The sequence below is a fragment of the Gorilla gorilla genome, chromosome 19, assembly GCF_029281585.2.
Source record: "Gorilla gorilla gorilla isolate KB3781 chromosome 19, NHGRI_mGorGor1-v2.1_pri, whole genome shotgun sequence".
Lineage (NCBI taxonomy): Eukaryota > Metazoa > Chordata > Mammalia > Primates > Hominidae > Gorilla > Gorilla gorilla.
The window spans coordinates 107,352,422-107,379,383 of NC_073243.2; the positions used below are offsets into that span (position 1 = coordinate 107,352,422).

The 26,962-nt window shown below is 35.5% G+C and overlaps 1 long non-coding RNA gene across 1 annotated transcript in view; it reads left to right on the forward strand.

Annotated features, from left to right (window-relative positions):
* LOC109023818 (uncharacterized) overlaps positions 1–26,962 on the forward strand; it is a 90,094-nt gene that overhangs the window by 46,670 nt on the left and 16,462 nt on the right. Inside the window, exon 2 of the long non-coding RNA XR_002003270.3 lies at positions 13,067–13,195. This is a non-coding gene — a long non-coding RNA (uncharacterized lncRNA). The remainder of the gene's footprint in view (positions 1–13,066; positions 13,196–26,962) is intronic.

Sequence of the window (26,962 nt, forward strand, 5' to 3'; positions counted from 1 at the left end):
ATCTGTGCCACAAGATGGATAGGAGATATCCAACATTCCACATCTCAAGTATTCCAGAACCAATATAATGAATACATAGATACAGTGTTGGGAAAAAGGCGTGTGCTGAGACCCGCTGAGCATTGCGATATAAAAGCCATCCTATTGACAATTTCCATCAGCCTGGAACTGTTGTACATCAAAGACTAAACTCAATTATTAAACTTCTCAAGTCAGTCCAACTTCCTTTTCCAGAATTATTTTATAATTGGTGGTTATTTTTCTACTTTTTAAATATTCAGTGGGTTTAAACTTTTTTTTTTTCTGATTTTTCATGAGAAAATCCTGTTGTGCTTTTTCTCATCAATGTGATTCCACTTTCACAGTGGCTGCTGACTTCTCATACTACATGTCCCTCACATTGCCATTAAATATGATTTATGTGATGATTTACATAATTACATAAGTAATTTATGTAATTATTTACCTCACTTTACAAATAACTCTTTTAACATAAAAACATATCTATAATCTTTTACTCAGCTAGGTTTCTGAGGTTTCTGCCACACATCATCTTCAGAGCATCTAAGAATTCACCATGGTGACATATTCCTAAACAGATTTCCCTGTTGCAGACAGAGTTGTAATAACTGCTGATGAAATCCTGAAGAATGTTGATGTATTGAAATGTATTTTGAGAACCACATTTTAGATTTCAAATTTTATTGAAGATCACTTCAAACTCTGTTTTAACCATAAAATTGGTGACAACATGATGGATGCTGTACCCTTATGAAAGTTTCTTCATAGGCTTATTAGAAATCCCCTCCTCCTCTCAGGATGTCTTGAACTTTTGTTGCTCTCAGTCTTATGCAAACTGTGATTTAAGAGTCTCAGCAACTTCATGACAAGTCTTGGGCTAAGAAAACTTTGAATGTGAATCAGTATCTATTAAAATAAAAATTTGTTCCTCTTGGATTTGTGTCTTGGTCAGTCACTTCAGATCCCTCTGCCACTGTAGCTCACATCTGTCAGGGTTTAGGGGAACTGAGGTAGTTTGAGGGGACCATAAACTCTTTCCGCATTCAATATTTAGTTCCTTGTATCTGCTCACCACATCCTTTCCCCTTCAAGCTTCACTAGACCAGCAAGGCACCCTCACAACTGCCAAGCATTCCCATGGCACCATTAATCTCCTCTGAGAAGCTCTACATGTCTTTGAAGTCTTGAAGCTAATCAAGGTTTAGAGAAACAAAACAACAATAAAATGTGTGTCACAAGTTATAAATTCTAATTTTATCTCCTACCACCCTGGCCTCCTTGCTGTTTCTTTAAAGTGCCCATTGTTCTGGCTGCCTTGGTGTTTACATTTCTTTGTATATAGAATATTTTTTGTCAGATAACTTTTAACTGACAATTTTGCTTAAATGCCTCATTATTAAAGTCTCTACCCTCATTCTTGTGCAAATCAATGTAAAAAATATTATGTGGCTTAAACTTGGTATTGTGGAAACCTGGTACCTGATGGCTCCATTGCACTTTGCTGAGGTGTTGCAAAGAGAGACCCGCCACAGTTGGAGGTGCAGGTACGCGTGCTTCAGTTGGATGACTGATTGATAGCTGTCCTTTCTCCAGAAAGGTGGTGTGGGCCCTTTTTTGTGTATTCCTGTAGCTGGGGTATGCCGTGTTCAGTCTTTTCTGCACATACTTACAGAATGTGACTACTCATCAGATTGAAAGTCAGTAGAGAGAAAGAGCTGCTACCTATTCCAACAGAGTTTTTTTTTTTTTTAATATATATATAGTGAGATTGAGAAGATGAGGATATAAGACTAGCAGGTTAACCATCTAGCGGCACTCCCTACCCCTCCCAGTACACCTGGGATTTCCCCCTAAAGAGCAATTATGAAGGCTCAGACCTGTGTTTCTAAGGTGTCCCCCCAGGCCAAGGCATTGGCATTAGATCCCTCTGATATCGGAGGACTCTATCAGGGCCCCGGCCAACAGGCAGCAAAGCAGGGTCTGCACTAGGAGAGACACATGTTCAAGAGCGTTTTCATTCCTCAGCAAACAAAAGCTTTCCTTAGATGTAATCAAATTGCTTATGTTGAAGTTTAGCATCCAGCCACGCATTTAGTTATTTATTCATTCACTCATTCATTCATTCATTCTTTCAACTTTTATTTCTGCTAAGTCAGTTATGGGCTGAGCATTTTGCTTGGGGCAGGAAACACAAGCTGGACGGCACACACCAGTCCTGTTCTCAAGAAGCCTGCAGCACTCTGGGAGGAGAGTCCACAATCACACGGGAAATTTTACAATGGTAGCTACAGTAAGAGCTACAGAAGAATATACAGCTACAACATATTGTAAAATGGTTTAACAATATACCTAAGGGAAACCAGAGGTTCAGGACAACCCACGGAGAAAATGCCACTTACAAGAAGACATGAAAGCTATGCAAGGCCCACCTTGATTTTTGATTACGACTCGGTCTTGGCACCTTATTTTAAAGATCTGTTTCACCTGCCATGCACACTCAGACTCCTGCCTGGGTGGTCACATGGGAGCACTATCAAGTCCCCACATCAGCCAAGGCTTCTCTGAAGGCTGTGAGACTGCCGGCTTCTCTGTGCACATGCCATTGTACACCGACCTCATTCTCGGTGTCCTGAGCCACTCCTGCTGCCTGCCAAGGACAGAGTGGGATCGTGACCAGAAGCAGGTATGGAAAACAGCTTTGGGACTCTTGAGTTGTTTAAATATATTTAATCAGAATCATGACACATTGTATTTTTAGGAAAATACGATTAACTTCTAAAATTATTTAATTTAGTTGATGAGTTTATCCTCAATTAGAAAATAAAGTATTTTCTAATGCTTTATTAGAAATAAAGTATTTTCTAATGCTTTATTAGAAATATTTTCTAATGCTTTATTAGAATTAAAGTATTTTCTAATGCTTTATTAGAAATAAAGTATTTTCTAATGCTTTATTAGAAATAAAGTATTTTCTAATGCTTTATTAGAAATAAAGTATTTTCTAATGCTTTATTAGAAATAAGGTATTTTCTAATGCTTTATTAGAAATAAGGTATTTTCTAATGCTTTATTAGAAATAAGGTATTTTCTAATGCTTTATTAGAAATAAGGTATTTTCTAATGCTTTATTAGAAATAAGGTATTTTCTAATGCTTTATTAGAAATAAGGTATTTTCTAATGCTTTATTAGAAATAAAATAAGGTATTTTCTAATACTTTATTGAAATAAAGTATTTTCTAACTGAAGATAAACTCATCAATTAAATTAAATGCTTTAATTTTGAAGTTAATTGTATTTCCCTAAAAACACAATGTGTCATGATTCTGACTAAATACATTTAAGCAACTCAAGAATCCCTGAAGTGTTTTTAACACTTACCAGCTTTTCACATCAATCAGAAAGGCTATTACTAAAAAGTCAAAAAAATAACAGATGCTGGAGAGTTTGTGAAAGAAAAGGAATGCTTATGTTGGTGACAGTATAAATTAGTGCAACCACTGTGGAAGACAGTGTGGCAATTCCTCAAAGGCCTAAAGACAGAAATATCATTTAACCCAGCAATATAAATCTTTCTATTATAAAGACACATGCATGCGTATGTTCATTGCAGCACTATGGACAATATCAAAGACATGGAATCTTACCTAAATGCCCATAGGTGATAGACTTGATAAAGAAAATGTGGCACATACACACCATGGAATACTATGCAGTCATGAAAAAGAATGATACCTTGTCTTTTGTGGGAACATAGATGGAGCTGGAGGCCATTATCCTTAGCAAACTAATGTAGGAATAGAAAACCAAATACCACATATTCTCGCTTCTAAATGGGAGCTAAATGATGAGAACACGTCGACACATGGAGGGGAACAACATACATGGGCCAGTTGAAGGGTAGAGGGTGCTGAAGGGTGAAGGAAGAGAATCAGAAAAAATAAATAAGAAGTAGTAGGCTTAATACTTGGATGATAAAATAATCTATACAATGAACCCCCATGCCACAAGCTTACCTATCTAATGAACCTGCACATGTACCCCTGAACTTAAAATACAAGTTAAAAGAAAGAAAATACTTTTCACATAGTGAGGAGAATGGCGAATGAGATTAAAGAAGCAATGTTTCAAGTAAGAAGAACAGATATTTTCAACAAATGCCACTTATTTTATAAGTAAACCAACTGGCATTAGATTAGAAATCAGGTAGCCTACAGGGGGTCATCTCACTTCTCATTGCTCTGGCTTCTGTAAGTTAGTATGATGCACTTAGGATTGGCTGGCACTTGCCTAGAGTGTGTTATGGCAAGCTGAGTCCAGCAGGATCTACTGGGAAGAGGAAGAGGCTGACAGGGAAAGAGGATAACTCAAAGGCGCAAAGCAGATCAGGGCATACCAGTGAAGATGAGGGGAAACGGGCACTCTTACATGTTTCATATAAGAATTGTATCAGGTCCTGCTTGCATTGCTATAAAGGAATACCCCAGACTGGGTAACTTATAAAGGAAAGAGTTTGAATTGGCCCACGGTTCTGCAGGCTATACAGGCATGACACTGGTATCTGCTGGGCTTCTGGTGAGGGACTCAGAAACTTTTATTCATGGCAGAATTCAAAGTGGGAGCAAGCATACCACAGAGAGAGAGAGAGAGAGAGAGAGAGAGAGAGAGAGAGAGAGAGTGCAAAGGGTGGGAGGGGAGGTGCCACACATTTTTATTCAATCAGATTTCAAGATAACTCACTGTCACGAGGACAGGACCAAGCCATGAAGGATCCATCCTTATGACCCAAATACCTCCCACCAGGCCCCACTCTCATATTGGGGATCACATTTCAACATGAGATTTTTGAAGGGACATCCAACCTATATCAAGAATATAAACTGGGACCCCATTTCTGAAATCTTGTCTATTGCAATTTGAAATTAATAACTGAATGCTATTTACAGTGTCACAAAAATAGAATACTTAGGTCTAAATCCAAGAAAACATATACAGAATCTATTTGTGGAAAACTATAAAATTCTGAAGAAAAATATCAAAGATCAAAAGTAATGGAAAGATGTTCTGCGTCCATGGAATAGAAGACTCGATATTGGTAAGCTGTCAGTTCTTCCCAGCTTGATGTGTAAATTCAATGCAATCCCAATTAAAGTGCCAGCAGGCCATTTTAGGTTATTTGTGCTTTATCATGGTCAACTGATTCTAAGTCTATATGGAAAGGTGAAAGACCCAGAATAGCCAACACTCCACTGAGGAAGAACATATTGGAAGACTGAACTACCTGACCTCCAGGTTTACTCTGAAGCTATAGGAAACATGACAGTGAGGTACCAGCAGAAATAAGCATATAGATTAATGGAACAGAACAGAGAACCCATAGTGACTCAAAAAATATATTCACTGCTCCTTGGCAAGCAAATGAAGCTCAATGGGGAAACGATAGTCTTTACAACAAATCATGTTGGAAGAATTGGATATCCATATTAAAAAATAAACTCAGAAAACTTACACCTTTTGCAAAAATTAGCTAAAAATGTATGAGAGTTAAATAGAAAAGAAATACTATAAAGCTTCTAGAATTTAATAGAGAAAATGATGGGTTTTTTTGTTTTGTGATGAGTTTTTAGATATAATGCCAAATAGATGAAATATAAAAAGGTGATAATTTGGAAATTTAAAACTTCCGTGAAATGTAATGTTAAGAGATTGGAAACACTAAAGAATATATTTTTTTAAATAAAGAACTCTTAAAAGTCAACAATGGGAAAAAACTCAATTAAAAAATGAGCAAAAGATCTGAATAGACTTCTCACCAAAGAAGATATGCAAATAATAAATAAACACACGAACACAGGCTAAAAATTATTTTTCACTAGGGAATTTCAAACTGAAACAGCATACCTTCTTCTATTCCATAAGCAATTTTTAATCATTATTTATTTATTTCAGTCCCAGGAATGAAACCGACTTGATAGTGGTAGATAAGCTTTTTGATGTGCTGCTGGATTCGGTTTGCCAGTATTTTATTGAGGATTTTCGCTTCGATGTTCATCAGGGATATTGGCCTGAAATGTTCTTTTTTTGTTGTGTGTCTTCCAGGTTTTGGTATCATGATGATGCTGGTCTTATAAAATGAGTTAGGGAGAAGTCTCTCTTTTTCTATTGTTTGGAATAGTTTCAGAAGGAATAGTACCAGCTCCTCTTTGTACCTCTGGTAGAATTCGGCTGTGACTCTGTCTGGCTCTGGGCTTTTTTGGTTAATAGGCTATTAATTACCGCCTCAATTTCAGAACTTGTTATTGGTCTATTCAGGGATTCGACTTCTTCCTGTTTTAGTCCTGGGAGAGTGTGTGTGTCCAGGAATGTATACTTTTCTTCTAGATTTTCTAGTTTATTTGCGTAGAGGTGTTTATAGAATTCTCTGATGGTAGTTTGTATTTCTGTGTCATCAGTGGTGATACCCCTTTATCATTTTTTGTTGTGTCTATTTGATTCTTCTCTCTTTTCTTCCTTATTAGTCTGGCTAGCTGTCTATATTGTTAATTTTTCCAAATAACCAGTTCCTGCCTGAAACTATCATCAGAGTGAACAGGCAACCTACAGAATGGGAGAAAATTTTTGCAGTGTACCCATCTGACAAAAATCTCGTATTAAAAATCTACAAGAAGCTTAAACAAATTCACAAGAAAAAAAGCAAACAACCCCATGAAAATGTGGGCGAAGGAGATGAACAGACACTTCTCAAAAGGAGATATTTATGCAGCCAAGAAACATATGAAAAAAAGCTCATCATCACTGGTCATTAGGGAAATCCAAATCAAAACCACAATGAGAGATCATCTCACTCCAGTGAGAATGGCGATCATTAAAAAGTCAGGAAACAACAGATGATAGAGAGGATGTGGAGAAATAGGAACACTTTTACACTGTTGGTGGGAGTGTAAATTAGTTCAACCATTGTGGAATACAGTGCAGCGATTCCTCAAGGGTCTAGAACCAGAAACACCATTTGACTCAGCAATCCCATTACTGGGTATATACCCAAAGGATTATAAATAATTTTATTATAAAGACACATGCACACGTATGTTTATTGCAGCACTATTCACAATAGCAAAGACTTAGAACCAAACCAAATGCCCATCAGTGATAGACTGGATAAAGAAAATGTGGCACATACACACTATGCAATACTATGCGGCCGTAAAAAGAATGAGTTCATGTTATTTGCAGGGACATGGATGAAGGTGGAAACCATCATTCTCAGCAAACTAACACAAGAGCAGAAAACCAAATACCACATGTTCTCACTCATAAGTGGTAGTTGAAAAATGAGAACACATGGACACAGGGAGGGGAACATCACACACAGGGGCCTGTCAGGGAGTCGGGGGCAAGGGGAGGGAGAGCATTAGGATAAATACCTAATGCATGTGGGGCTTAAAACCTAGATGACAGCTCGATGGGTGCAGCAAACCACCATGGCGCACATACACCTGTGTAACAAACCCGCACATTCTGTATATGTATCCCAGAACTTTAAGTATTTTATGTATATATATATATATATATATATATATATACATACACATACACACACATGCATACACCTACATACAATAAAAATGAAAATGTAAAATATGTAATAGATAAAATGAAAATACAAAAATTTTCTCAAAATTGCTGAATTAAGTTTTGGTAATGGTAAATGAAAAATATTTGTCAATGAAATAAAGCAAAAATTAAAATAAATTGGAATTATTAGTGTAAAGTTGAAACACTGGCAGAGAAGATGAAGAAAATTTAAAATATACAAGCATTTCAGAGAGAACAAAAGAAGTAAAAAAGAAATGAAGAAAACATATTACTACTACTACTACTACTGATAATAATGTGAAATGACTGAATTGAAGACAAAATATGTTTTTAATTAAGAAGTTTTTCTGATAGCAATAAAATATTAATGAAAAAATACAACATTTTAAAATATCCTGAAGAAATTGTCACACTTCAATGAAGAAAATAAAACCTTACAAGCTCTTCTAATTGCTTTTTCATAAAAAACAATTTACTTTCAAAATAAAGAGGATATAATTTTCATTGGGCTTCTCATCTTCTATAGTGGAAGCTAACGATGTTTGACTTATATGCAGTTTTGATGAGACAATGTTTTTCAGCAATTTTTCTCTCAGGTAATGCCACCACTTATTATTCTGTTGAGAATTGTTTAAATAATTTTTTATTTTTAAGAAATTCAAAGACTCAGAAATTATTCTATCCTTCTTCCCTATCTAAACAAATTATTTCAACAAGTAGTGTAACCAAAATCATTAAGTCCAAAGTATGATTAAAACAGAACTAGATTAAATATGAAAGCAACAGTCATGAGAAAGTATTTACACTGTGTAAAACATAACTTTTCACTGATAATGATAATGCAACAGAGGATTTTAATTGAGAAAATAATAACAGTTCTTAAAATTAAAGAATAAATTCCCAGACATGTGAATCCTAAACTATTATAAAACCAAAATTAGTGTATCTAGGACACTGGGAGAAGGGTAAAATACAAATATTCTAAAGTTTTCATCTCAGAAAACGGAGTAAACAGATTTTAAAAAATCTCAATATGAGAGCATAGATGAGTGACAAATAGAAATGGAACATAACCTAAAACATATTTTTTAAAATAGGAAAAATAAAAAGAGAGAAGCAGTAAATATAAAATTGATGTTAGACATTAAACTAAGTAAACACAGTAGTATTATTTTTTCTTATAAAATTATAGAAAATGTACTTTTAAAATTAATTTAAAAACGTAATTTTAAAAATGTAATTTTTTGGGGGGGAAGAGCTTGCTTATTTTATGTCTATAAAATTACATTTTAAAAATGTAATTTAAACAATCCAGCTACATTAGCAGAACTAAGCATGCTCCTTCCCCCTCAAAACACAAACAAACAAAAAAACGGAAGAAGAGAGAAAAATAATAAGACTTGGAGCAAGTTGGCAAAAAAATCTTGAACAGGATTTCTCCTGTAATGTCAGTGTAAATAACAATTAAATCACATTTCAAAGTTAAAATTTTTAAAAAAGATGGAACTCATACCATTATAAAATGTATAGTAATACATAAGTTATATATATGTAAACTTTTATATACTATCTGTCACATAAAAGAAAATGGGAATAAATACAAATATAAATTCTTAAAAATAAAATTATTTTCAAAGATTTTAATAGATAGGTCCAGTAATCAAAATCAAAAACTTTAAAACACTTACAATTTTATATCTTACAAACTGACAACTTGCAATCATTTTATGATAGAAAAACATTTATATAAATAAATCATGTGCTAGTTTCCAGAAAAAAGTAATTAATTCTACGGGGGAGATTTTGTAAACTGCACTTTTTGATAAAAATTCAATAAATCTAAAAATAATAAAGTTCAGAAAGACTTCTGATTCTGTGCATGATAAAGTAGCTGATACCGTATTTTTTCTACCCATAAACAGCTATGAAACCTACATAAATATCCATATAACAATGATTACAGATTTAGAATGACAGTTAACCCAGGGCAATAATAATTGAGAGAGGAAGCTCATGAGTTATGGCTTATATTTGTTCTGAATTTCTTTTTGAGGGTATTTTCCAGGCTGAAGTTCAGAGAAGTCAGTCAAGGCTGAGAGTGAAAGTTATGCTGAGCTAAAGAGAATGAGAAAAGAGTTGAGAGCTTTACAGAAATCCCAGAAGGCAATGACTATGAGCAAATTGTAGAAAGGAAAGTGTAAAAGTCTACATTAAATCAGCCTCTTTGGTTCTTGGCCAGTTTCTGAGATTTGATAGAACTCTGGTCTGCCTGTCAGGAGGAGTAAGGCTGAATGGATGTAGTGGAGAATTCATAGTGTCAGGGAGATGCTGAAGTCCAGGCTGCTTAAAGTGAAGTGGCCTTTCAAATACCCTGAATATTCTTTTAGCAACTAGAAAGACCATGCTATAGAAGTGTAGGTTATGTTCTGGAAATAAGAAAAACTGCAATATAAGGCCCTAACAAGTTGTAAAACTGGGCCTTGAAATGATCAAGGTAATTGATTATTTTATAATTTAACTCAAATTTAATTGAGAACAAATTAAAAATGGAAAATGATACAATTTTGGTTCTTTACAATGTAATAATTACAATGTCCAGCACAAAATTAAAAATTTCTAGACTTTCAAAGAGGCTGAAAAAAGGGACAAATTAAGAAGTAATACAGTCTAAGCAGAGGGAGAGTTTGTTTAGATATTTTACTTCACAGAAAATGACCAATATCTTAAAATTAATAAAGGAATTATAGATAAGAAATATGCAAATATGGAATATCTCATAATAATTAGAATTTATAAAAATATAAGAAACATTACAGTGTAAAATATATAATAACTAAGTTAATAATTCATTGAGAGATAAAAAATCACACTGGATTCAGCAAAAGATAGGTTCGTAAACTTGAATACAGTTAAAGAGAAGATATTAAAATTGAAGCATAGACATGAACATGAATAAAAAGTATAAAACATGAAAAAACTAGAATATGAACAAGAAGTTTAGCAAATATGTAGTTGGGTTCCCAGAAAGAGAGAAGAAAAAAAATAGGAAGTGAGCAATATCTGAAGCAAAAAATTACCTGAAGATTTTCAGAATGCTTGAAAGCTATTCAAGATGTTCAGTGAACCACAAATTGAATTAATATAAATTAAATCCCATCTAGATATATAAAACTTAAACTTGTAAGCATCATAGAAAAAGAGAGAACTTAAAAGCAAGTGGGAAAAAAACACAAACCAACAATAAAAATGAGAGCTGAATTTTTAATGGAAGCAATGGAATTCAGAAGACAATAGAATAATATTTTTAAAATATTGAATAAAAAAAGACACAAAAAAACTGGCAACCTTTATTTCTATGACCAGCAAATTTCCTTCAAAAACAAAGGTTAAAAAAATGTCTCAAGCAAATAAACGTGTCAGCATTCCCTCAGGGTTGTCAACTCTAAAGGAAGCGCATTAGTTTAAATGCAAATGATCCCAGATTGAAGAATCGAAGTGGAAGGGGTATGACTAAAAAATAGAGGAATCCTTGGACCAGCTGATTTGGTTGTGGAACCTGAGCACTTACGGCAGGGATGGACCAGTGTCTTTCTCTAGACCCTCCATACAATAAGGGCTGGATTCATGAGGTGCAAACAGCCTATGTATCTTTATCAGAACTCAGAGTTGGTGGGATGCAAGATTTTGTCTCTACAGTTGATCTTCAAAAGGACTACATACTAACTGCTATGCGAGCAAGGCCATCTAATGTACTTTACAAAATGGAAAAGTTTTTTTTCCTGCTTTTATTTATTTTTTGGAAAAACAACTTATTATTGGATTGTCTTTTATTTCCTTACTATTAATATTTTTAAATATTAAATATACATAAAAGTAAATGCTATTCTCATAAATACTTTTTTTTAAATAAAACAAGATGAACTCCACATCTTCATAACTCTACGAGGTGTAAGGAGACTTCTTAGAAGTACTTTTATCTACTTAATGTTTTGAGTCAGGATTCTACATTTGACATGTATTTGACTTTGTATCTCAGGACCTGCATCATGTTTTTAAAGCTGTGATTGTTGTTGACATGATGTATGGAAATCACATGGTGGAATGCCATGCCTGCTACTTCATTGTCTCCCAGGTGAAAGGGACCGTGCAGTGCACTCTCGCCAGAGTGATTTCAAGCCTGGTCTCACTTCTTGAAATCACTCTTCTGGTGCTCTCTTGTTGACTAGATAGAACAAAGGGAAAATGAAGATTTGAATTCTGTTGCCCAATCAGTAAAACCACCTTAGGCACAGTGCTACATATGAGGGCGCACACATACTTAAAACATCTGAGGAAAATACCCCATTCATAAAAAGCAAATTGGCAATTGTGTTTTCCGATCTTGACTGTGACTTCATCTGTTGGTAGTAACGACACTGTTTAGAAAAACAAAGTGTTTTTGTATCTTACTATATTTGTGTAATTACACTTATTGCAAGATTCAAATGTTCAGAGACTCTCTGTCTTATTTATGCTTGTAAACATTTCAGCATCCAGTTGGAAACATAGGTAGGTAGGTAGATAGATTAAATAAATAGATTACATAGATAGGTGATAGATAAATAGATAGATGGATGGATAGATAGATAGAGTGCTCAAAAATAAAGTGGGTATTCAAAATGGAAGAAATTAAGGAAAAGGAAGAAAGGAAGAAAAAAAAGAAGGAAAGACCAGACAGGAGGGAGAAAGGAGAGTAGAGAATGGAGAAGCAGAGAAAAATTTTGGCTACTCAGTAATTTCAAAGAGGGTTTTCTGTAATACTCTTAATATGTATCAAACCTGAAGTCCAATTACTTATCTGTATTAAATGATTTATTTTAATATATTTAACTGGGAGAATATACAGTGAAATATTTCAAAATGTATAAAAATAACAAGTTAGTAAATTGAATGCTAAGTAAATAAAAATATAAATATGGACAGATAAAAACAAGCACTTTTTCTTTATGCTTTTTCTTTTTGTAAAATAATGACATTAATGTTGATATCCATAACAAAATCTGTGAATACTCCTCTTTTATCATTATTAGGCGTGCATGTTTATTTTTAGTGGTTAAGTCAATTTAGTATAGTTAGTATTATTATTGACTTATTAATAGTATTATTATTATACTTCAAGTTCTGGGATACATGTGCAGAACGTGTAGGTTTGTTACATAGTGTTACACATGCCATGGTGGTTTGCTGCACCCATCAACCTACCATCTACATTAAGTATTTCTCCTAATGCTATCCCTCCCCTAGCCCCCCAACCCTCAAAAGGTGACAGTGTGTGATGTTCCCCTCCCTGTGTCCATGTGTTCTCATTGTTCAACTCCTACTTATGAGTGAGAACATGCGGTGTTTGTTTTTCTGTTCTTGTGTTAGTTCGCTGAGAATGATTTTTAACATTTTCCCCATTTTTATTGTTAGGTCCAAATTTTGGTCTGGAGCCAGAGACAATATAGGATGAAGTTTAATTTGTTCCAAAACCCACAGAAATCTCTAAAATGGAAGAATTTTCTTAGAACCAAAAGGCATGGAATTGATGACATGAAACTGGTAAGTTTAGAGGCTGTGCAAATGTAGGCCTGACAATCAAAGATGCCTTTTGCAGATTCGTGAGTTTAGAGTTCGAGAAGCCAGCACCACCTTGCAATCGGTTAATAATATAGTAGCTGATAAGCTGAGTAGGAAAACTTTCATGTAAAATATAATGAGAAGATTTTTTTTTCTCTCCTTTTGGTATATATTTGAAAATCTTTTAAAAATCTACAAAAAAAAATCGATGTTACAGTCTTTACCATTTGCTTAAAAAAAAAGGTTTTCCACTCGTTCATCTCTAGAAGGTCATCTTTGAGATGTACAAGCCAGCCCTTCATTTAGGTCTCCTCTTGCATTCATATTTAACTTTCTTTCATTCGGTGGCCTTTATTAGCTGAGCTCCTGGAGCTTGTAGCACATTTTAAACAGCAACACTGGAAGGATGTAAATGCAGAATAATGTATCAGGACTCAAATTTGCATGGTCAAATGTCAGAAAAATTAGGCCTTCCCTAGAACCATGTCAAGAGAAATAACATAAGCGGGCAAACCCGACAGCAGGCATGCCATTATCATTTAGCGCAAGCTGTCATCACTGCCGGCAAGTGGAAGCAGTGGTCATTAGCTGGAACTCTGCCGGGGGAGGTTGCAATTCTTCCTTTTCCTTTTTTTAAAGATTTTTTTATTTTTTTCCCCATCATCTGACAGTATTTCACAGAAAACCGCAATGCAATGTTGCCTCCCTGACAGGAAAGTCAAGAGGTGGGGGATGGCGCCGTTGGGTGGTGGTCAGGGGGGAGCAGTGAAAGGACCAGTGAGTAAAATCCATAAGAGTCCACTGTCAGCTGGAGGGTGCAGGAATTGCATTACCTATCGGATAAATACTCATTAAGAGTAATCACTTTATTTCAGCTCTGTAATGACATTAACAAGCTTGGAATACAGGGAATTACATGAGTCAGAACAAATAATTGAATATTCTACTGCAGAGGGAACACAGCACACGCCTGCCTTCATGTCATGCCGTTTCTGAAGCTAGCACAAGCATGCAATTAGATAATAAGCTTAAACAGCATTAAATTGGCACTATTCGTACCACCACTGAGAAAAAAAGGAGTATTAATTGTTCAACTTGAACCTGCTTGTAATTTCATGCAATACAAATACTAGTAAGCCTGTCCTATTTTTATTTAAATGGACTTATACACAGGCTTTAAACATACCAATTAAAAAGGAATATAAATAAAATCTTAGGAAGAGAGATAAAAAAAGTGCACATGCTGATTCGATTAAGTGGGGGAAGGTTTTCTCTTGAAAAGAATAAAAACTCAGCTACTTTTAAAAAAACTTTGGGGTACTATAGTAATGTGATTATTATTTTCTCAGTATTTCTACCAGGCAGTTTTCTTTTAAAATTATAATCTAAATATGTGCAGTGCAGAGAAATTCATGTTTAGCTTACATAAATGTAGCTGTAGCTATACATACAGATGAAGACAGGGACGTAGATCCAGATAAAGACAAAGGAATACATACAGGCATAATTGATGTTGGGTCATCCTTAGTCATGCAAAATGCATGTGAATGTTAAGATGCCAAACAGAACAGAATGATTCTGTGTTGTGCTACTCAAGAAAAGAGAGTTGAAAGCTGGTGAGCACCAGGTGTCATTTAACTTGCTAGATTCATTAGCAAGCTGGGACCCTGAAAGAAGAAAAAGCTGTGTTTTCCACACCTTGCCACACAAGGGTGTCATTTGGTGCCCTAGATCCCTAGATCACCTTAAGCGTGAGTTAACCTGATGGGATGCATCAAATTACACAAGCTGTTGGACAACGCAAGGAGCAGCGCAGGAATATGCTGCGGGCTCTGCCCTCCACACGGAGAGGACGGGGTCTTCCCCTTCTAGGGTGAGCAGCCCAGAACAGATGAGATGAGCTGCGAGAGGCCAGGGCCTTTGGGGAGACCAGTTTGGGAGGTAGCCATTTAGAGTGGGTCTCCGTCACAACTCCAAATCTGTGCAGTTATTCAGACAAGGCAATCAGCACTGGATATTCGATAGGCAAACTCAATAATCATTTATAATCCTGACAGGTGAAGGGGCTCCAAGGCAAACCTTAATATACACTGTAGGTTTGAAAATAAGAGAAAACAAATAAAGAACTCTCTATATTCCTGAGAAAATGTCTTTTCTTTCTCTAGTCCTACAATCTTCTAGTCGGGGTTTTTTTCTTCTTTTTTTTTATCATTCCCATCCTCACAGGAGACACAAAACCATTTTAAATCTATTTTTCTAAGTAGATCACCACCCAGCCCTCATCTAAGTTCTTGTCTGTAACTCATGTGGATGTTTAGAAGTTATTATTCAATAAAGGCAAAGGGAAAGGGAAAGTAGTTTCTACTTTAGAACTATTTAGACTATGTCAGTAAATTTAATTTTGAGAACTAAACTAGAAGTTTCAGTATTTATCATATCTGTCCTATAAAGTAACTTGAAATTATTGGAAGAAAGATTATCCAGTAGCCCAATCTTCTTGGTGAAATAGAACTTTGCTTACTGCATTGCTCATGGTACATATGCAATTCATCTGTAGAAGAAATTCAGGAAAAGGACATATTTCCAGTTGAAACTGGAATTAAAATTAATTGCAATAGCAGAAGTATTCTCTATCTCTCCCTTCCTCTTTCTTTTCTTTCTCTTTCACTTTTTTTCTCTCTCATTATAATTCTAGTTTTACTTAAGAGAGTCAGTTATGATAGATCTTAGCTTTCATAAAGTGGGTACTGTGTTATACACATAACATTCTTAATTACCAGTGGTTATTCATCATATCCCTATGTGCTAGGTACATTGGGAGATAGTAAAACGATAAAATTTGGTCTCTTTTAAAGCAGCATTTATTTCTATTAGGTTCACACGTGTATGAGACAATAATGAAATAATACAAAAAATTAGGGATTATGTTTTATAAAGGAATAGCCCAAAATGAATTCATAGAAAAGGAGCATTTATGTATTCAGTCAACAAATATTGATTGATCACTTACTGTATACCAGACTCTCCACCATGTGCCAGAGATAGACCTGAGAAAGCGCTCGTGTCCTCCAGGAACTTCACTCACCTGGAAGAGACAAGCTGTATCGTGAGCTGGGCAACATAGTGTTCATTGTAACTTTTCTTTTTCAAATAAATTTCTTTGAAGAAGCATTCTTGTCAAGATGAAATCAAGAGAGACATGACTTTTGGCAGCACCGTCCTGTGGGACATGTGGCAAACAAATGACATGAGCTAATGGGACAAGAAGGCAACTTCAGCTAGAGAGATGGAAAAAGGTCAGGTGTCCTCCAAATGACCTCTCTTCATGACCACCTCACTCAACATCCAGACACCAAATCTTTAGGAGAGTGACTGAGCACACTACATGCCGAAGAGCAGGAGGCTGGAGGAGGCTGGACATCACTGTCTTTTATTATCACAGACAGAACAGTAACACTCTGCAGAGCTACGGAAACTTGGTAGAAAAAATAATGGATAAGTCACATGGTGGTAATGTTCAGAAATGTGAAGAAGGCTTTGGCTGCCCCTGCAAGGAATTAAAGCTTTACTTAAGATTAGGTTGACTGTGATAAAAAAAAAATATTTCATCTATGCTGAGCCTCAGAAAAGGATAAACTGAGATAGATTATTTCATGCAGATAGAATAGTTTATACAAAGTCATGGAGGCTTAAGAGAACCTGTCTTCAAGTTCAGTATTGCTACGGGATGAAGTTCCTGGAGGAAGTACCATAGATTATGATAATCTGTTATGTAATGAAAATGAAATTCTAGTATTTTCCTGAAAGTGACAAAGAATTAGAATAATTTAGAATGGGGCTAGGTGCAGGTTGTTAAGGGATCATATGAACTTTATTACCATATTGTAAAGATCACTCAGAAGAGATTGAAGGAAGTGGGACTAGAGGCAATAAGACTAGTAAACAAACTTTCCACATGATCTAGTTTGGGTAATTTGGCACTATTAATCAAAGGAGACATTGTAAAAGAAGAAAAAGCAGGTTTGGAAGTTTTGAACAACTTCAGTTTGAAATGGGCTTTGTATTACTCTGTTTTCGTGCTGCTGATAAAGACATATCCGAGACTAGGTGATTTATAAAGAAAAACAGGTTTAATGGCCTCACAGTTCCACATGGCTAAGGAGGCCTCACAATCATGGCAGAAGGAGAAAGGCACTTCTTACATGGCAGCGACAAGAAAGAATCAGAGAGCCAAGCCAAAGGGGTTTCCCCTTGTAAAACCATCCGATCTCATGAGACTTAATCACTACCACGAGAACAGTGTGGGGAAACCACCTCCATGATTTAATTATTTCACTAAGTCCCTCCAACAAGACATGGGAATTATGGGAGCTACAATTCAAGATGAGATTTGGGTGGGGATACAGCCAAACCATATCAGGCATACAGGTGGCTTTGTTCTGTAGGCAAGAAGCAGAGATGTGTCTGGCGCTCAGCATTTGGGTGGTCGTCAAAGCCATGGATGAACTTTGCCCAGGAAACCTGTGGAATAGACAGCCTCAGACACAACTCAATTTTACACTTGGGCAGAGATAAAGACACCTGTGAAGGAGATTGAGAAGAAACTGTAATAGAAGCCAGAGAAAACAATGTGATGCCATTTGAACCAAAGGAAGATAAATTTTCAGGGAGGGAGAGATGAACAATGCAAGAAAAAAGTACCCAAAGCTGAACATGCTCCAAATTAGACATGTGATTTTCCCCCATTTGATAATATTTTGTAATATTGGCAATTATGGTGAATGGTAAAACCATCATCCCAGGTACGTAAGTCAAAAGATGAGGAACTGTTCTTGACACCTCACCTTCCTTTGCTCATTGGATTACAAACATTGCTTAGACACCTGGGTGTCCTTCAAAATACGTTTAATTCCTATACTTTTCTTTCTCTCCACCACCACTTCCTGGTTCAGATGATCGTCATATCTTTCTTAGACTCTTGCACCAGCATTGTCCCTTAGGCTAGTATTTGCTTCCTCAAATCCGCTCAGATCCCTTCACACTAATCCAATCAGTTGTCCCCAAGGTAATCAGAAACATCTACTCAAAAACTCATCATTTATATTACTTACAGGCCATTCACAAAATCTTCTTGCTCCTAAGTTGGACCAAAACCCCTGCACATATGGCATGTTACTATAGGTAGTGCCACCCAGCTTCACCTGCCTTCACAGCTTGCGACAGCACCTGGGTCTCTTCTGAGTTTTGAATAATCCAAAATTCCTACCATAATTTGTTATTTGCATATAGTGTGCTTTAGACTTTTCAGGCTCCTCTCTTCATCTTTGTCTCAATAATCATTATTATTTCTATAGTTTCTAATTTAATGAGCATTTTCCTTTTTTTATTATACTTTAAGTTCTAGGCTACATGTGCACAATGTGCAGGTTTGTTACATATGTATACATGTGCCATGTTGGTGTGCTGCACCCATTAACTTGTCATTTACATTAGGTATATCTCCTAATGCACTTGGAACCAACCCAAATGAGCATTTTCATGTGATCAAATCCCCCATTACCATAGTCAAACCCCTGTATCATGGATGAGCTCTGTGTATCTCCATTTCAGAGCTAGGAGATCATCAGAGGCAGAGGTCAAGGCTTCTGCTTTCTCTCTTCCCTCATCACTAGCAGGAAACCTCACACTCACTCGTAGGTGGCTGCTTAAGCATGTGCTATCACATGCGTATTCCCTTTCAAAGAAACGATGAACATATCTGTATGTTTGCTTATAACTGTAACCTCAGAACTGCCTGACACATAGCAGGGGCTCATATGAATTTGAACTATACACAGGGAAATACATGAAAAAAATGAGAAATCAAGTAAAAAGATGAATGCACAGTCTCAGTGTGCTTTTATAATGAATGGTCACTCATGGTTTCACAGATAACAGGTTCTGTATAAAATATAAGACAGTTATTGTTTCTATTAGTGTGAAAAATAAGGGTCGCAAAGAAATAGAAACAAGACAGTTAACTCTTCTAGTTTTATAGCTTACTTTTAAGAGGTAAGTGACATACAGGGAACAAATAAAAAAACAAGGACTTTTTTCTTTGTTGTATTGTTAATGGTCACCGAGTCTTGGCCATGTTTGCAAGCTGAGAGGACAAGATAGTGAAGAACAAAATTATGTGCTGAAAAGCGGAGCCACTTCAAAGGCATATGAATAGTGCAGCCACACAAGGCCTGCACTTGGTTTAGAGTTCCCTGTCAAAATCTTGAAATTCTTAATAATGGTATCTTTGAGCTGGTGTCTTGCAAGTAAAGTCAAATGGATAATGGAGTATTGTGTATGCAGAAGAAATCTGTGTGTTGGCCATGCTTTGCCACAGTTTTTGCATATATCATTACTATTGCTACTTGGCATCCATAATTTTTGTAACTTATGCTCACTGGGAGGCTCACTGAACTCCCATGCTCTGTGGGTCCACAGGAACCCTGTGCTTCTGTTTTATATCCACATATCTATGGCTAAGTGGGCGTTCTGGCAGCAGTTCTGTCCAAACTATAGCTTGCTTCAAATGCAGGAGGAAAGTAATGGTGAGCCAGCAAATCTTATCATCAGTCAAAATATCACATTAAGAAGGTATCATTATTGTATTATATAAAATTATGACACCAAAATTTGATTTTTTCATTTATAAGCTTATGTTTCTTGTATCACTATTATCCATATTACATCTTATATATAATCACATTTGTAGAAATACTTCCAACCCTTTAATATAGATAAGGGTACATGTGCAGGTTTGTTTGAGCAATGGGCCTCATGTTTTTATTTTACATGAGGCCATGCAAATTATGCAGCTAGTCTTGCTTTCTTGTGGGATAGACTCGAAGATATGAAGGTGAACCTGGAGGTTGTTTCTCACGTAACAACACTAATTAATAAAAACTGTTGAGCTGTGCACAGTGGCTCACACCTGTAATACCAGCACTTTGGGAGGCTAAGGGAGGAGGATTACTTGAGCCTGGGAGCTTGAGACCAAGCCTGGGCAACAGGGTGACCACATACCTACAAAAAAAAAAAAAAAAAAAAAAAAAAAACCCAAAATAGCTGAGAGTGGTGGTGTTTGCCTGTGGTCCCAGCTACTAGGGAGGCTGAGGAGGGAGGACCACTTGAGCCTAGGAGATTGAGGCTGCAATCAACTGTGACGACTCCACTGCACTCCAGCCTGGGCTACACAGCAATATTCTGTATCAAAAATAATAAAATAAATACCAAAACTATATTGAATATGTACTCTCTGACTAGCACTGAGATTAAGATTATTACCTCTATCTCTGTCTTCAAATATTTTTTAATATAATGTGGTCCACAGAAACTTTTATAGGCTGCCTCCTTATTAGTGGTTACATCTGTTTGGCAAGACGTTAAATTGGCTGATTATGAATACCTTGGGTATTAAATAATCAGCAAGGGTTGTGTATATTATCCAAAGTTCAAACTCATATAGGGTAGAAAGTATGGAAAAAGTAAAGCAGCAAAGAAAGAAATCAGATTGATGTGTTTGGTGTTACTAATTTTCATGCTACTTTAAAATATTCATGAGGTGTAACATATCATAACTCTAGTTCCCTACATCAAAAGGTGTCAAAATTATGCAAAAGAATATAAAGAGACCTAAAATCCTTTCACATTCAATGAAAAAAACAAACTCTCTAAAGAGAGCCCCCACTTCACCTGTGTGAAGGCACGCACTGGATAAAAATTGGAAAATATAGACCAACTAGGGCAAGGGCGTTAACAGCTGTAACATATCTCCCCATACTTTGAATAAGGCACCAGTTACCCTAAAAACAAATTCTCCCCTTACTGAGAGACAATTCCAGTGATCCGTAGTTCAAGTGATGAGAAGTTCAGGCTTGGGAAAGCCAAAGGACAAGCTCAAAAATTTACCATAGACATTAAATTTGATAAAAGATGTTGAAGTGGATGGAGTTAGAGAAAGCTTCTAATTTAAACCATTCATGGTCTATGGCCTGGAGTCATTACCAAGAGGGCCTGCAGGGGGAGAAGCATAATGAACATGCCTAGGAGGGAGATTCATGAAGGAGACAACACAACCAAATTATAAACTAGAAGAGTCTTTAATTTAAAGATGTAGCTTAGCCACACTGATCATCAAAAACTTACAAGTGTTTGTCTAAGGCCATAAAATAACATATTTCATTGTATGTTCTAGACATGGAAGAGGGAAGAAAAAACATTATGGAAGTGAAAGTGAATTAAAAACAAATAGGAAAATTGAGACTGAAAAGGTAATCAGCCATAGATTGTTTTGAGGAAATCCACACAAATCATAGTAGAACAGTTATAAAAATGTGCATAGAGAATGTGGCAGAAATGGAAGATGGATAATCCAGAAGAAGAGGGTAGGAAATAAAATAGAATCATTATAATAAGAAAGGATATAATTAGCTAATAAACTTTTTTTCCGCAAAAATAAGCTTAAAACTTGTAGATAAAAAGGGCTTAGTAGTTCATAGGAAAATTGACAGCAAAAATCAGGACATAACTTATTGGGATCAATGGATGTTGAAGGTAAAGAAAAAGATATGAAAAAAATTATCTAAATACATGGAAGAAAATAGTGGGTTGGCCTCAAACCTTCCCACAGCAGCATTCAGTCACCGAGGAGAGATGAACTCATTCAAGCATTTTCACTGTTTTCAAAGGAAATACATTGTAAATGCCATTAGAAGTGGTGTTGGCTTGTATTAATGTAGATATCTGTAACAGAATTAAGTGCTGTGAGTGACAGAAAACACGAAGTAATAATGACGTAAATAAAAGAGAAGTAGTAATGACTTAAATGATAGAGAAGTTTAATTCTGCTTTTCATTAAAGAAGTTTAGGAGTGAAAATTCTTAAGTCCCATAATTTTTCAGGACCAACATATATTATCTCTGTGCTCTGCTGTTATTAGCAGAAACTTCATACTTAAACATGGTTGCTTGAGCTCCAGCCATTAACTATACATTCTAGCCAAAAGTGAGGCTGAAAGGTGAAGAAAGTTTTGCCATCAGAACAATCTACAAGGAAGGTTAGGAGATATAATCTTCATTCTGTATGACTATGTGCCTAGCTACAAACTGGCATGTCTACTGTGAAGAAAAAGGAGAATATTGGTATGAGAGAAAAATTAAGAATCTCTGTTTCAACATTTTTCCTCCAGCTGAGGATATTTCTTTCTATTCCCTTGTGGAAGGAGACTTTTATTTTAAATATGAAAATAATAACCGAAATTGGATATTTCTAATAAAACAAAGAAGTCTTCAAACACACAAAACATAAACTTATAAGCCAATCTCCTCAAAATACCTAATAAAAAAGTAAAATAACATGGCAGCATTCACCAAATGTCCAGAGAAATCTCAGGTGTGTCTTCAGTGTCATCGCTGTGCTGCTTCCTCAGCCCAGCACAGAACCAAACCTGTGTTTTGAAGTTAAGCTCTAAGTAGTTGAATATGGCTTCCAGTCATGATAAAAGCTTTGCACAAGCATCAAAGTTATCACCAGCATTCTCAAATAATACATCGCATAGTTTAAAAATATTTACAATGGACAGTAATAAGTAGTGATACTAACATAAAATTGGCCAGGTAGACAGCCTTGTACAAGTGTGAGGCTGACAGTGGAATGTTAGTGTTATGTCAGGACATTTGGGCTGTGGCTGCTGACTCTTGTCCATCAATCATTTATTTTTGATACAATGGGATAGCAAGTTCCTCCATTCATATTCAAACACTGGTGTATTTCCATTACCAGTTAGCTGTGCCTTTGGGCAAGATGGCATGCTAGTACTTGAATTCTTTGTCTACACATTGATCTCAATGGTTGATTTGTTTACAGACATGACTACTGTGTCGGAGTTCTTGTAGTCTTGAGCTGCTAAATGTCAACAGCTACTGCTGAGAGGTGAAATCTAGAGAGCCTTTTGAATTGATGGTGGTTTTTGGTTTACTGAGGAATTTTTGTCTCTTTAAACTATTAATAAAGTGAATTATATTGAGTTTCTCTAATGTAAAATATGAGGTAAAATTATTAAAAGGTGATATATAAAACTGTCCATGTTCTCAAATGATATAATATTCTTCATGGAAAATGCAGGAAAATTTGAAGACAACTATTAGAATTAATTGGAGAGTTCAACAAATTGTTAAATATAATATCAGTATAGAAAAAAATAATTGTGCTCTTAAACATAAGCAGCAATTGATTATAAAATAGAATTAATTTAAAAAATCTCTTCCAAAATAGCAATGACTGAATATATATATGTATAAACATAACTAAAATATAAGAGTTTTATTTTAGAGACCATAAAGCCTTATTGAAAGACATAAAAGAAGACAAATAGGAAGACATCCCATATTCATGAATGAGATAAGCACATCGTTTTCCCCAATTTATTTAATACAAACAATGAAATTTACATCAAATTTCTCATTTTCCCTCTATAGAACTGGATACATTTATTTTAAAATTTATCAAAGTCTAACAGTAGCCAAAATAATTAAAGAGTAATAAAGGGAGAATCTTACTTTACCAAATAGCAAGAATGAGTATAAAACTGTAGTATTTAATGTCATGTAGAAATTGAGACAGACAAATTAACTGAAGGAACATAACAGAAAGTATGAAAACAGAAACACTAGCGGAATTTGTATATTCCTTTATGAAACTAACATATGAGAGTTGTGGCTCTGCACATCAACAAGGTAACTGTCTGTCTGAAAAATTAAAATTAATTGAATTACAGATGTGTTAAAGACAAACAGCCAAACAAAACCTTACATGGTGTAGGGAGACATATTATGATCTCCAGGTTTGATAGGATTTATTGACCAAGGTATAAAGAAAAAGAAGTGGGGAAAAAACCCTATAACTTTTACTGCATTGTCAAAATATAACTTTCTGTAGGACAAGAGCACCCTAAACTGAGTAAATTGACAGTCCACAGATTAGCTGCAGAATAGGGAAAGACCGTTTCCGTGTACATGACAGACAAAGAAATCAACATCCATAATATGTAGCATTCCTATAATGCCATGATTAAAAGAAACAATTTACAATAGTATAAGAAATATGAAGTACATAGGAGTAATCTAACAAAATAAAGGCAAGTCTTCTTTACAGAGAACTATATGGCATTACTGAGAGAAAATAGACCAAAACATGTGGAAGGAAATAGGAGCAGTGGCTCTGGGCTGACAGTTTGCAAGGAAAGAAACCTGAAAGGACCAATGAGGATATGAAAGATGTTCAGTCTCTCTCATAATCAGGGAAATGCAGTAACAGTTGTCTTTTAATCTGTACATTAGGGAAAGATAAAAATTTCATATATAAATGGAAGTGTGATTTGGTACAATTACTTTGGAAAATGGTTTGACAATATTCACTAAACTTTAGATATGTATGTTCTATGGCCCAGTGGTCCAGCAGCAATTTCACTCCTACTTGTTTATCCAAGAGAAAAAAACACATGTGTACTCCAAAGACGTGTGCAATTTTTATTTTATTTATTTATTTTTGAGACCGAGTCTCACTCTGTTGCCCAGGCTGGAGTGCAGTGGCGCAATCTCAGCTCACTGCAACCTCCGCCTCCTGGGTTCAAGCAATTCTCCTGCCTCAGCCTCTCCGGCAGTTGGGATTATAGGCGCCCACCACCACAGCTGGTTAATTTTTGTATTTTTAGTAGGGACAGGGTTTCAGCATTTTGGGCAGGCTCGTCTCGAACTCCTGACCTCAGGTGATCCGCCCACCTGGCCTCCCAAAGTGCTGGGATTACAGATGTGAGCCACGACACCCGGACAGCATGTGCAGTATTTTTTATTACAGCATCAATTGTAATAGCTGTCAGTCTACTATAATATTTGATATTTGTACCAATAAACCTCTTTAATTATCATATGGTTTTAGTAAGTCTTAATGCTGGAGGGAGGAAGTCTTCCCACCTTGTTTTTTAAGCATGTGTTGTGTATTGTTTCCCATAACTTTGAGGATCAGCTTATCAAGTACTGTAGTTGAATATAAATCAATAAGAAGAAATTAACATCTATATAGTATAGAGTCTTTCCATTCATAAATATGGCATATCCTTCCACATGTTTTGGTCTGTTTTCTCTCAGTAATGCCATATAGTTCTCTGTAAAGAAGACTTGCCTTTATTTTGTTAGATTACTCCTATGTACTTCATATTTCTTATACTATTGTAAATTGTTTCTTTTTATTTTATTTTTAAATTGCTGGCTGTGGAGATATAATTACTTTTCAAAGAAGGATTTAGAACCAGCATGCTTATTAAATTCTGTTAATAATTCTAGTTTTTAACCTGTAGATTTTTCTGCTTTTCTCTGTATGCAATCATGTAATCTTCAATGAATAATGTCAAGTTTGCTTTCTCTTTTCCAACTGTCAAGCTTTCTTTTAGTGTAGATCTCACAGTGATGGATTTTCTTAGTTTTTATTTTTCTGAAATGTCTCTGTTTTACCCTCACTATTAAAAATATTTAATGGGTATAAAATTCTACATTGCGCATTACATTATTTTTAGCATCCTAAGATATTGTTCCACAGATTTCCGGCTTTCAGTGTTGCCAGTGAGATGTAGCCTACCAGTCTAAATATTACACCTTAAAACATTTTATAATTGACTGCTTTTAGGTTTTACTTTTTCTTTTTTTTTTTCTTTCTTTGAGACGGAGTCTCATTCTGTCGCCCAGGCTGGAGTGCAGTGGCACAATCTCAGCTCATTGCAAGCTCTGCCTCCCAGGTTCATGCCATTCCCCTGCCTCAGCCTCCCGAGTAGCTGGGACTACAGGCGTCCGCCACCACGCCCAGCTAATTTTTTTGTATTTTTAGTAGAGATGGGGTTTCACCGTGTTAGCCAGGATGGTCTCGATCTCCTGACATTGTGATCCGCCCGCCTTGGCCTCCCAAAGTGCTGGGATTACAGGCTTTATTGATTTTCTATTGTGTGCCTGTGTTGTGTCTAGATGCGGATTTCCATTAATTTATTTGCAATACATTTTTTTAAATCAATAGATTTATGGATTTTTTTTAGTTTTATGAAAAAACTTAGCATTTAACAATATATTATTTCTGTTCTGCACTCTTACTTTTGTTCCTCTTGAACACCAAGAAAGCTAAGTTCAACCTCTCATCAAATCAGCTATCTCTCTTTCTTGTCTGTATTTCCTCTTTATTGCTTCATAAGTATCTTTATATAATGTCTGCGATCTATTTTCCAGTTCACTGGTTCTTGTTTTAGCTATATCTAAACTGCTGTTAAATAAATTTATGGGGATATTAATTTTGATTATATCTTTTTAAAGGATTTATCTTTCATTCTTCTAAAAATCTATTATGATATTCTACAGTGCCCAATTCTCCATCAAAATATTCAAACTTACCTTGGACTTCATTTAATATAGTAAGCACATCTAGTTTATAACATGGACCTGCTAAGTATAATATTTGGAGTACCTATGGGTATGTTTTTGTTGTCTGCGTCCCTGCAGGTTCTCACTCATGGAGTCTTGGTTTCTTGTGTTCTTTTTTTTTTTCTTATTTTTATTTCCTTTTATTGGTTTAGAGTCTTGCCTATTCTAGGTAACATCAAAAAAGAAGTTTTGTATTTACTCAATATATAGGCAGTTTAAAATATTGTTAAAATCTCTTTTTTTCAGCACTCACTTT